At 36.5% G+C, this 13,313-nt stretch overlaps 1 protein-coding gene and 1 long non-coding RNA gene across 6 annotated transcripts in view; one reads left to right on the top strand and one right to left on the bottom strand.

Annotated features, from left to right (window-relative positions):
* Nucleotides 1-13,313, bottom strand: part of LOC119864973 — a 55,450-nt gene that overhangs the window by 12,737 nt on the left and 29,400 nt on the right. The window contains exon 2 of the long non-coding RNA XR_005375637.1: nucleotides 6,872-6,946. This is a non-coding gene — a long non-coding RNA (uncharacterized LOC119864973). The remainder of the gene's footprint in view (nucleotides 1-6,871; nucleotides 6,947-13,313) is intronic.
* The window catches only part of ACER3 (alkaline ceramidase 3), a 151,393-nt gene that overhangs the window by 126,370 nt on the left and 11,710 nt on the right, over nucleotides 1-13,313 (top strand). The window lies entirely within an intron of this gene.

Genomic DNA, 13,313 nt, shown 5'->3' with positions numbered 1-13,313 from the left:
CCCTAGATTTTTTTCCTGTTTTTTTTTTCTAAAAGTTTTGTACAGTTGTACATTTTACATTTGAGTTCATGCTTTATTTTCAGTTAATTCTTATATATGATATAAGGCTTAGGTCAAGATCCATTTTTTTACATATAGATGTCCAGCTGCCCCAGGAGCACTGGTTGAAAAGGCTATCTGAAATTTCTCCACTGTATTGCTTTTGCTCTTTTCCCAAAAATGATTTGTAAGTATTTGTGTGGATCTATTTCTGGGTTTTTTATTTTGTTACATTCATCTGTGCGTCTGTCCCTCCACCACTGCCATACTCTCTTGATTACTCTAGCTATATAAAACAACTCTTCAAATCATGTAGACTGATTCCTCAGTTCTTTTCAAAATTGTTTTAGCTGCTTATGTTCCTTTGTCTTTCCATATCAACTTTATAATACATATTTAAATATGTCCATATTTAAAATTTTGCTGGGATTTTGATAGAAATCCATTAAACCCACATATCAATTTGCAATAAATTCACATCTTTACCATGCTGGGTCTTCCAATCTATAAATACATGTCTCTCCATTTATTTGGATCGTCTTTGATTTTGTTCATCAGCATTTTGGAGTTTCCATTTCTTGAGCAATTATAAATGGTATTTTATTTTTCAGTTTTAGTGTCTACATGTTCATTGCTATTATATAGAAATTCTTTATCTTTATCTTGTATTCTGCCATCTTGAACTCAATAGTTCTAGAAGATTTCTAGATTCCTTGAGACTTGCTGCAAATAGGGACGGTTTATATCATCCCTTCTAATGTATGTGCTTTTGGTATCCTTTTTTGCCTAACTGTCCTGTCTAGAACTTCCAGGACTATATTGAATAAGAAGGGTGAGAGTAGATACCGTGCCTTGTTTTCAGTTTCAGGGAAAATGTGTTTAGTCTTTTCACCATTGATGTAAGTGCAATGTTGGCTGTATGTTTTTTTTTTTTTTAACATTTTATTTATTTATTCATAGAGATGCAGAGAGAGAGAGAGAGAGGCAGAGACACAGGCAGAGGGAGAAGCAGGCTCCATGCAGAGAGCCTGACGTGGGACTCGATCCAGGGTCTCCAGGATCACGCCCTGGGCTGCAGGCGGCGCTGAGCTGCTGCGCCACCGGGGCTGCCCGGCTGTATGGTTTTTAGATGTTTACCAAGTTGAGGAAGGTACTCAGTTTCACTAGATGTTTTTTTGATATCACTTGATATGATCATATTTTTCCTGCAGTCTGTGAGTATGATGGTATTACATTGATTGATTGTCCAATATTGAACCAGGTTTGTATTCTGAATGAACCTCATTGTCATGGTATAAAATTGTTTTTATATGTTGCCAAATGATAATTGCTAATATTTTGTTAATGATTTTTTACATCTGTAATTGTGAAGGATATTGGTTTATAATTATACTTTTTGTTTCACAGTTCTGGAGTCTAGAAGTCAGAAATCAAGGTGTTAGTATGGCTGTGATTCCTTTGAAACCTGTACGAGAATCCATCCTTACTTCTTAGCTTCTGGTGACTTGCTGGCAGTCTTTCCTACTCCTTGACTTTCACTTGCATAATTTTAGTCTCTGCCTATGTCATGCCATGGTGTTTTCCTTGTATTTCTGTGTCTTTACATTGTTGTTTTCTTATAAGAACACCAGACATATTGGATTAGGAGCCCACTCTACTCCAGTATAACCTCATCTTAATTCATTATATCTGCAATGACCCTATTTCCAAAAAGGTCACATTCTGAGCTACTGGGGCTTAGGACTTCAACATATCTTTTTTGAGGGGAAAAAAATTTAACCTACAGCAGTACTCTTCCCTACACCACTTAAAATACGCATTTTACATGAATTTATAATCACATCAGATAATACTATGATTTTTGCTCCACCATAAAACATAATTTAGAAACTCAAAAGGAAGGGACACCTGAGTGGCTCAGTGGTTGGGCATCTGCCTTCGGCTCAGGTTGTGATCCTGGGGTCCTGGGATTGAGTCCCACATCAGGCTCCCCACAGGGAGCCTGCTTCTCCGTCTGTGTATGTCTCTGCCTCTCTCTCTCTCTCTCTCTCTGTGTCTCTCATGAATAAATAAACAAAATCTTTAAAAAGAGAGAGAGAGAGAGAGAGAAAGAAAAACTCAAAAGGAAAAGAAAAATGTATTATATTTACTTGCATTTTTACTCTTTCAATTCCTCTTTCTTCCTCTCTAACATTCTAAAATTCCTTCTCTCCTCATTTCCTTTCTGTTTAGAAAACTTCTGTAGCCATTCTTTTAGGGTAGATCTGTTGGCAATATCCTCTAGTTTTTTCTTCATGTGAGAATGTATCTTGATTTTTTTCACTGGATACAGCATTCTAGGTTGACAGTTCTTCAGAACTTGAAAAATGTTGTGCAACTTTCTTCTGGCCTTCAGGTTTTCTGATGAGAGTTCCTGTCATTCAAATTGTTTTTTTTCTTATAATATAGGAAAGGTGCTGCTTCTCTCTCTCTCTTTTCAGATTTGCTCTTGTCTTTAGTTTTCACAAGTCTGTCAGTAATGTATCTTGATGTGGATTTGTTTGGGTTTAACATGTTTGAGGTTAGCTCAGCTGCTTGAATCTGTGGGTTTATAGTGTTGTGTTTTGTTTTGAGGGGAAGAGGTTTTTTGGCTAAATTTGAAAGTTTTCAGGCATTATTTCAAGTACTTTTTCAGCCCTGCTTTTCTTCTCTCCTTTCAAGACAGCAATAACATGAATGCTGTATCTTTTGTTATAGCCTCTTCTTCTTATGGCCTGATGAGGAAGGAAATCTAGACTCCCCACTCAGTCTTTGCAGCATGGTTGGGGATGAGGCTACAGTTTTTTTCTGTGGTGTTTGGCTATAGAATAGTAGTTACTTCATAAGTTTTCTGTCTTGCTAGGCTGCCTCTTCCCTGGTCATTTGGCTAGAGAGAACAGGCTTTTGTTGGGCTATATTTTTGTCTGTATCTAGTGGCATTTCTGGGTTGCTAACATCTTCAGTTCCAACTCTAGGATAAATAAGGCGAAAAGAAAATACAGAACTTATCACTGTAGTGTAATTCAGGTCCCAAAGTCTCTAACCAGTTGGCCTTTTTCTCTCCACCTTTCAGAATCTTCTTATGTTTGTTTTTATATAATGTTCAGGATTTCTAATTGCACTTATTAGGAAGAACAGAGAAAAGTGTGCCTATTTCATCTTCCCAGAAGCAGAAGTCCCTAATTTATTCTACTTCTTGTGTAGGCACCTTAGGAAAGTATAAAGAAGTGTAAGTTCTTGCCTTAAATCAAATCTAATAGATAGGATATCAATACTTTTAGAAACACAAATGACAGACCTATAAAAAAGTATATAACAGTGGAAGTCCTAGGAGATAAAACATCTTTCTTTCATCTGCCTTGCCCATAGCTTCTTTCTTATATCTTCATTTGGTGATCATTTCATTTAGTGTTATTCATTGTTTACCTGTCTATCTTGCCCATCTAGATTATGTTTCTTGAAGTCTTAGTTATCATGGTAACCCCTGGAACTCAGAATAGTGCTTACCAGTAAAGATATTTTTAAATCAGTTTGAAACTCTAGAACTTATTTGTTTGTTTTGGGTGGGGTTTTTGTTTTGTTTTGTTTACTATAACAAGATATATCTGAAAGTCTCTTTTATAACAAAACATCCAGAAATTGTGGATAAAGCACAACAAACATCTTTTTAAATGCATAGCTGAGCTCAAAAAAAAAAAAAAAAAAGAAAGAAAGAAAATTCTAAAGCATCAAATGCAAAGAAGGAGCTGAAAACTAAACTGTCAAATGAACTCTGAGATCATGGACAGGTAGAAGGCACCTTGTCTTTCAGAAAAAAATGACTCTCCTGTCAATTTGTATTCACTGTTCTGCCTTTACACAGGTAGTGAATTCAAATACACATTACCTTTACTATCTGGGAAACCTCCAGGTGTAAAATTATCTTAAACTGACCCAACATTCCTAAAGCCCCAGTATATCTGAAAGAAACAAAAGTAAATTATCTTTAAAGAAATGTAGTTTCATGTAGGTCCCTTAGGATTTCTGCAGATTGGATGGAGATCCAACAAATGTACACAATCAGAAGAGGAAATAAGCTGCCATAAGTAAAAGTCAGGAGAAACACAAATCAATAAAAATAAAACCCCCCAAATCAGATGCTGAAATATAAAGTAACTTTTTAGAAAATATTTAATGAAAAAATGAAAACATGACCAAGGAACAGAAGATTATCAAAAGTGAAATTGCATATTTGAAAAAGAATCCGCTTCTAACATTAAAAAATATGTATTGAAATAAAAAACTCAATGGATAAGATAAAAAAGTAGGTTAGACACAGATGAAGAGAGAATTAATTAAATTGAAAGGCAAGTCTAAAGAAATAAGCCAGAAAGCATTACAGAGAAACAACGCTTCTTATTGCAGTTCCAAGGGAAAGAATAGCAAAAATTAGGACAGAATAGATATTCAAAGAGATAGTAGGTACAAATTTTCCTATAATGTAGATGCTGGAAAGCTAAAAGCTGTATTTCCCTTATTTCTTTTATGGGTAATTTTCCAGATATATTCAGGTTCTGCCAATCACATGTGTTCACATAAGATTGAATTCAGAACCAAGTTAAGTGGGGGAGAGAAGTGGTAGTATGTAAGGTATCCATTTACTGGTGTGAATCTAGGGTGCGCATCATGGCTTTGGAATCAGGTGTGATGATAGCTTCCTGGTCTATGAATTATAGCTAAGGTTACAGTATGATGCTGAGTGTAACATTTGGTCCAGAGGCTTCCCAATTCTACAGCTTCCTAAGTGGGAAAAGGAAAAGTTCCTTTGGCAAGATAATTTTGTGCTAGTGTTCATTCCTAGAGAGTCTAATCCTTGCTCATTCATCATTTCGGTTGGAATTGAATATTAAACTCTTTTCTGCTCTCAATAGAGATATTATCTGCAGTTGAATTCTAAGTGTTACCTGTAGAAAAAACATACTGAAATTGCTGAACTCCAAAGACAGAGTTCTTAAGACACCCAAAGATAAAAGACATATTACCAACAAAGGAATAGTTAACAGCAGACATGTCAACAGCAACAATGGAAGCCAAAACACAGTAGACTATTATCTTCAAAATGCTGAGAGAAATTAGCCATCAACTTAGAATTGTGTACCCACAATTCTAAAGATAGGAACTATATAACTAAGATTATTCTCTTGTATCTCACATGTTATTTAAGATCCTTTTTATTTGGGAAGAAGGTACAGACAGTGATCAATTTTAGATTTTACATGTGTATTTTTGATAACCATTAAACCAGTAATTGATTTTGTAGTGACTTCCAAAAACATGAGGGAGTAAACAGAATTACAGAAACTGAATCTAAAAGATATTAGGAAAAGGAGTTAAAAGGGAAGCAGAGAGAAATCAGAACAAATACAAAGCAGAAAACAAAGGGATAGAAATTATTCAAAATATATCAATAATCACAGTAAATATAAATGGACAAAACTAAGGAATTAAAAACAAAGGCTCTCAAGCAAGGAAAGGAAATCCAGCAATGTGTTATTCATAAGAAGTGTGATTAAAACATAAATACACAGTACATTCATTGTACACCCACCATGAAACATAGCGGGCAGCTCTGGTGGCCCAGTGGTTTAGTGCCACCTTCAGCCCAGGGCGTGATCCTGGAGACCTAGGATCGAGTCCCACATCAGGCTCCCTGCATGGGGCCTGCTTCTCCCTCTGCCTGTGTCTCTGCCTCTGTGTGTGTGTGTGTGTGTGTGTGTCTCATGAATAAATAAATAAAATCTTTTTAAAAATTTAAAAAAAAGAAACATAGCTTAAAAGTTGCATCTCTTTTCTCAACAGGTACCAGTTATGAATAGGAATGAACTAGAAGCCAAAATGCAAAACCAAAAATGAAGCAGCTATGTTAGTTAGTAATTTCAAGTTTAAACTATAACTAAACATTGTGGCTCATATATATTATTTTATATTGTGCTTTACCCATTACTGATGGTTTGGACTTTGATAAAAGAAATTCCATAGTTTTTTATATCATAAAATGAGAATATTTCAACAGTGTACTATAGAAAGCAATATACTAATTGAAATGAATGCTTGTATATATTAAGTTATAGCCTTGGGACACCTGGGTGGCTCAGCAGTTGGGCGTCTGCCTTCAGCTTAGGGTGTGATCCAGGGTCCAGGGATTGAGTCCTGCATGAGGCTTCCCACGAGGAACTTGCTTCTCCCTCTGCCTGTGTCTCTGCTCTCTCTGTGTCTCTCATGAATAAATAAATAAAATCTTAATATATATATATATATATATAGTCTTAAACCTTTCTCTCTAATGCCTTATCTGTCAAATGATTAAAACTTTCTTTTTTTTTTAAGAGTTTATTTGATAGAGTAAGTGGAGAGAGGCAGAGGGAGAAGCAGGCTCCCCGTGAGCAGGGAGCCCAGTGTGGGACTCCATCCCAGGACTGTGGGATCATGACCTGAGCTGAAGGCAGATGCTCAACCACTGAGCCACCCAGGTGCCCCTGATTAAAACTTTCAAAAGCATAGTATTATAGTCAGCATGCTGGACCAAGAAACACTAATAAAGCAGTTAGAGCAAGTATCGATAGTGTCAGTGTTTAACAGTCTGTATTTAGCTGTGTTTATGCTACAGAAGAGCAATGTTAGTTGCATTCTAGCAAGTTAGTACTGCTGCCTTTTGAAACTCGAAAGAGGAAAACAGGACTTAATTAACTAAATGCACGTTTCTTTAAGTTACTGCTATTATCCTTAACTTGGATGCATAGCCATGCAGATTTATGTGGCTATTATTTTCACTTACTTTGCATTACTTTAACAGCTTGAGTGGAGAGCCAGACATTCTCTCTTCACCTGACTAGCAAAGGCCATTTAACTGCTGTAGGAAAAAACAAAAAACCATTTTGTGTGAAAATTAGTGACAATTGGCACTTAAGATCAGAAAAGAGTTGTTTATACTTGATGCCATAAAATGCTGTCTGCCCAAAGCTCTGAAAGACTTAAGATAGAAAGTAATACTTACTACAATACTACGGAGTTCTCATAGAATTATTACATTTGATAATAAAACCCACCTGATAAGTCTCAAAAAACCCACATAAATACATAATAATTTTATTTTTTTTTATTTTTATTTATTTATGATAGTCACACAGAGAGAGAGAGAGAGAGAGAGGCAGAGACACAGGCAGAGGGAGAAGCAGGTTCCATGCACCGGGAGCCCGACGTGGGATTCGATCCCGGGTCTCCAGGATCGCGCCCTGGGCCAAAGACAGGCGCTAAACCGCTGCGCCACCCAGGGATCCCAATACATAATAATTTTAAAAGAAAAGGATATAAAAACAGTATGTGCCACACAAATACTGACTAAAAGAAAGTTGGACTAGCCATTTTAATAACAACAAAAAAATTTAAGGCATTATTTAAAACAAATGTGTTCGCTAGGTCATTTTTAAGAGATTTGATTTACCAGGGGATAAAAGGCAATTCTAAACCTTGTATGGAAAATTTTAAGCAAAAATTGACAGAATTACAAACAAAAGTATATCAGTGCTCCATCATGCTGAGATTTTAATGCAGTAATTATATGAACAAGGATATAGACAAAATTTGAATAATATAATAACAAATTGATTTAATATATTTAAGTTAAAGGATGCTTGGTCTTCTCAAGCATGCATGGAGTAGTTATTAAGTCTACCAGACATTACGTTTAAAGCAAGGTTCAAAAACTTTAAAGCATAACATGTTCTCTGACTATAGTACAATTAGCTAAAACAGGATTAGTCAAAACAGTCCATATAGTTGGAAACTTAAAACCACACTTGGAAATACAAGTAAAGAAAAAAGAAAGAAAGAAATCAAAGTAGAAATAATATAATACTTATAATCAGTGAAAGTACTAAGTACTACAAATCCAGTACTACTACAAAGTACTGGTTCTTAGAGGGAAATGTAGCCTTAGATATTTACATTAGAAGTAGAGAAGCTAAAGAATAATGAACTAAGCATACAACTTCAGTAATTTGAAAACAGATCAGTAGAATCAATCCACACAGAAATGAAGAATGCAACTACTAAAGGGCAGAAATTAATGAAAACAGATGTAATACTGAAGATCAACATCTTCAATCTAATTTTGCTCCCTTCTGAAACCCTACTAAGACTCCAACAAAGGAATTTATTTATAAAGCGTAAACCCACAAGAAGACTCCATAAATTTTAGTGATAGATGGATTAGTGCTCACCCAAGAAAGCCAGATTTTAAACAAAGAACCTCCAGTTTACATCAGAATTTTCTCAAGTATTGAGTATCAAGCATTAGCAGCAACAGAAGTTTGGAAATGCAGTTGGAAGAGGGGTCTTAAAGAAGACTGGTTAAAGGTCTTAAGAAGCTATTAAATGCTTACATATTCTCACCTACTCCATACCACTGAACAACTGCAGGAACCTGTAGGTTTACACTCTGGTAAGAGTGAACAATGTCTCTAGATTGGGTTTTGCCAGACACAACTGAGCATGTGAATACTGTGATGAAATCAGACATTGGGTGACCTTATGCATTTTGAATGTTGAATGTAAAAACCTCTAAGGAGAAAATTGAGAGAATCTTCTTTTAGGGAATATGAGAAGCCTAAAAGACCTAAAGATACTGATTTGGGAGTTCCCTAACAATTGGCCTAGCAAAATAACTCTACAATGAAGGTTACTAGTGTTAGGGCCTCAATCCATATGCTTAGAGCAAGTGGTCACCTTTAATGAGGAGAGAGTGCCAGACATGATGAATGCATTCAATATGAAAGATAGAGGCCAAAACAAGGGAAGAAAGCTTAGAAGAAACAGCTTATGAATGAAGAAGAAAACTTCAAAAATAACAAAACAATAAATATTACTAATCCATTCATATTCCTAGAAATATACTATATCTATGAATCAAGAGTATGATGCAATAAAAAAAAAAGGTTAGAGAATCCCTTCCCCCCACCAAAAGGTACTAAAGATATGATAAAATGAAAAACTGAAGGATTTGAAATGTACAGTTAAAGAAGCCACTGAAATTCCTTCTTCTGAACACACATTGGGATTGCATTATGGTCCATCATCCCCCATCCACCAGTAAGAGTCTACCACAGTGCAGAAAAGGCACTAAGTCCATGGTATGGTCCAGAGTAAACAAGACAGCACAAGGCCTCAGGACCCTTGGGACCACTCATCACCACTGCTATGGAGAAGTCTCTGAGCTTCACAGCAGAAAAGGCAGAAGCAAAGACAGGCACACACGCGTGCACACACACACACACACACACATATCCCTGAATGCCATCAGGGTATTACAAAAGAAATGGAGAAGAGACTCAATAGAAATATTACTGGGCCAGATATAAGAACCAACATAAAAAAAGGGGAAGGGACAATGCAGATGAAATGGAAGGGAAGGAATCATTACCAAAATTATTTAAGAAAATACCCTATAATTGAAAGACAAAAACTATTACATTGAAAGAACCCACTGGCTATTCAACACAATGGGTGGAAATAGACCCGTGCCAGTTTCAGAATTCTTGACGAGGATTCCATAAGTTTGTAGAATTAGAAGGTAGATATACATAAAAAGGATGAGGTTTGAGGCTTATCAAAACAAAATTGTGGCAGCTAGAATTACAGAATTTTAATCTAGAATCCTATAGCTAGCTAAACTGCCAACTCATATATTTGAGTTCTCACAAAAACTTATAGCCCATGAACTATTACTCAGAAACCTACTGAGGGATGTATTTGATCATAATGAGAGAGTAAACTTAAAAAAGGGAAGGCATGAGGAAATCCAGCGTCAAAAGAGGTGAAGACAGTTCTCAAGGTGAAGAGGAAGGGAAGGGATTTCTCAGATGATAGCCATGCACTACTCAGGAAAGCAGTCCAGAATGAAGCAATGTGACTTCCAACACACAGATATGTTGAAGGTCTTCTGTATTATACATTCACATAACTGATAATAACGCGTAGTCTAGTCTGCCCCCAGAGTCTTGTCTGTACTTAGCTTGTAGGGAACATTTGCTGATAAAATTCTTGCTCTCTTCTGTGTACCCTGCTGCCTGGATAACCAAAGACATTCATTTCACCTTACAGAAGAATTTTGCTTTGAACTGCTGAGAGCTGAAGATTGGCCCTGGTAAGTAAGTTTAGAAGCAGAAAATAGAGAGTACCGTACCCCCACTCATCATCTTCTGTCACTTCTCAGCATCTGGCCCACCCTACAACCTTGCCAGATGACTTCACTGTGTTGAGCCCTGTGTTTCCTGGAACTCATTCTTGCCTCTCCTAAGTGGGGTTATGATAAGCTCTGAAAAGCTGCAGACAGACTATGACTCTCGTAAGCTAATCCTCTCTGAGAACCTTCATCAAACAGTGGCAATAATGCTTTTTCCACACACAGCCAGGTTTGTGCTTTCCTGATGGTTTTTAGATTGTCTTTTTCATTCATGTATATAGAAATACTTATAGTTAAAATATTTGAGAAAATCCATTCTTGTCATTCACCATATTAAAAAACAAAGGAGAAAAAGTACATGAAGATAGTAGATTTAGAAAAAGCATTCTATAAAATTCAACAGCTATTTATAAACTAAAAACAAAATAAAACGCTTTGCAAATTAGTAATAGAAGGGAACTTTTTAATGTAAACTCTACAGTATTTAACACATGTAGTCATGAAATGTTTAAAAAATTATCTTTAAAATGAATAAAATAAAAATATATATTATCATCATTTCTATTCAAGATTATACTAGTTGAAGGCATATCCATTATAGTATTTGCAAATCACATATACGTAAAACGTCATAGGACATGTACCAGAAAACCACTAGAAGCAGTAAGTTGGAATTCAGCAAGTTCATGAAATTCAGGTGATATTCAGAAATCATATTTCTGTACATTAGCAGTGAACAATTTAAATTTCAAAAGTACAATTTCTAGGAGCACCAAAAAACATCAGATTAAAGATTACATTTAGCAACTGTATGTAAGACCTGCATTTGGAAAACTATGTTGGACAGTTTTTTTGCTGAGAGAAAGAAGACCTAAATCAATGGATAGATGTACCATTTTCGTGGATTAGAAAACTCAATATTGTTAAGATGTCAGTTCTCCCCAACTGACCTATATGTATGTTTAACTCAATCACACTCAAAATCTCTGCAGATTTTTTGGTAAAAATTGAGAAACTGATTCTGAAATTTACAGGGGAATGCAAAGGATCCAGAAGAACTAAAACAGTTTTTAAAAAGAATGATGGGGGCATGTGGGTGGCTCAATCAGTTAGGTGTCTGCCTTTGGCTTAGGTCATGATCCTGGGTCTTGGGCATCAGGCTCCTGCTCAGTGGGGAGCCTGCTTCTCCCTCTCCGTCTGCCCCTCTCCCCAGCTCATGTGTGCATGCATGCTTGCACTCTCTTTTTCTCTTTCTCTCTCCCTCCCTCTCTCCCTATCTCAAATAAATAAATCTTTAAAAAAATGACAAAGTTAGAGGACTTACACTCCTTGATATGCTCTGTGCTACACTAATCAAGACAATGTGGTATTAGTGGTAAGAGTGAATTATAGATCAATAAAACATCCAAAAGTAGACCACTCATCCATACTGAACTGATGTTAAGTAAACATTTTCAAAGGTAATTGTGTGGGGGAAAGGATATTCTTTTCAGTAAATTATGCTGAGACAACTAGATATTCTTATTTTTAAAATGAACTTAACGGGGCAGCCCGGGTGGTTCAGCAGTTTTTTTTTTCAGCCCAGGGCATGATCCTGGAGACCTGGGATTGAGTCCCACATCGGGCATACTGCATGCAGCCTGCTTCTCCCTCTACCTGTGTGTCTGCCTCTCTCTCTGTGTCTCTCATGAATAAATAAAATCTTTAAAAAAAAACACTAAATAAAAATAAAATGAACTTAAGGGACACCTGGGTGGCTCAGTGGTTGAGCATCTGCCTTTGACTCAGGTCTTGATCCTGGGGTCTGGGATCGAACCCCACATTGGGCTCCTGCGGAGAGTCCGCTTCTCCCTCTGCCTGTGTCTCTGCCTCTTTCTCTGTCTCTCATGAAAAATAAATAAAATCTTTGAAAAAAATAAAAAATAAAATGAACTTAAACTCATGCCATTATAAAATTTAATGCCATTACAAAGATTATGAGAATTGAATCATCCCTAAATATAAAGGCTAAAATTACAAAACTTTTAGAGGAAACTATAGAAGTCTTTGCAGCCTTTGGTTAGGCAAAGTTATTAAATAGGATACAAAAAATACAAACTATAGTGAAAAATTGATGAATTAAACTTTATCAAAATAACAAATTTTTGTTCTTCAAAAGACATTGTTAAAGTGAAAGCCAAATCACAGGCTTGGAGAAAATACAAGTATATATCCAGCAAAGGACTTAAATGTTTAGGATAGAAGCACCTGGGTGTGTCAGTGGTTGAGCGTCTGCCTTTGGCTCAGATCGTGATCCTGGGGTCCTGGGATCAAGTCTCATCAGGTTCCCCATAGGAAGCCTGCTTCTCCCTCTGCCTATGTTTCTACTTCTCTCTGTGTGTCTCTCATGAATAGATAAGATAAAATCTTTTAAAAAATTAATGTTTAGGGATCCCTGGGTGGCGCAGCGGTTTGGCGCCTGCCTTTGGCCCAGGGCGCGATCCTGGAGACCCGGGATCGAATCCCACGTCGGGCTTCTGGTGCATGAAGCCTGCTTCTCCCTCTGCCTATGTCTCTGCCTCTCTCTCTCTCTTTCTCTATGACTATCATAAATAAATAAAAATTAAAAAAAAAATTAATGTTTAGAATATGTAAAGAACTCTTACAACTTAATAAGAAGGCAAACAACCTTTTTAAACAGGCAAAGAGTGAACAAACACTATCAAAGAAGATACATGGATGGCAAATAGCACATGAGAAGATATTCTATAACAGTCATTAGAGAAATGCATATTAAAACCACAATGAGGGATCCCTGGGTGGCGCAGCGGTTTAGCGCCTGCCTTTGGCCCAGGGCGCGATCCTGGAGACCCGGGATTGAATCCCACGTCGGGCTCCCGGTGCATGAAGCCTGCTTCTCCATCAGCCTATGTCTCTGCCTCTCTCTCTCTCTCTCTCTCTCTCTCTCTCTCTCTATCATAAATAAATAAAAATTTAAAAAATTAAAAAAAATAAAACCACAATGAGATCACTAACATGAGGAACAACTAAAATGAAA

The sequence above is a fragment of the Canis lupus genome, chromosome 21 (assembly GCF_011100685.1).
Source record: "Canis lupus familiaris isolate Mischka breed German Shepherd chromosome 21, alternate assembly UU_Cfam_GSD_1.0, whole genome shotgun sequence".
Taxonomy (NCBI): Eukaryota; Metazoa; Chordata; class Mammalia; order Carnivora; family Canidae; genus Canis; species Canis lupus.
Note: the sequence above shows the minus strand (reverse complement) of the source record. Positions and strands in the feature narration are given on the sequence as shown.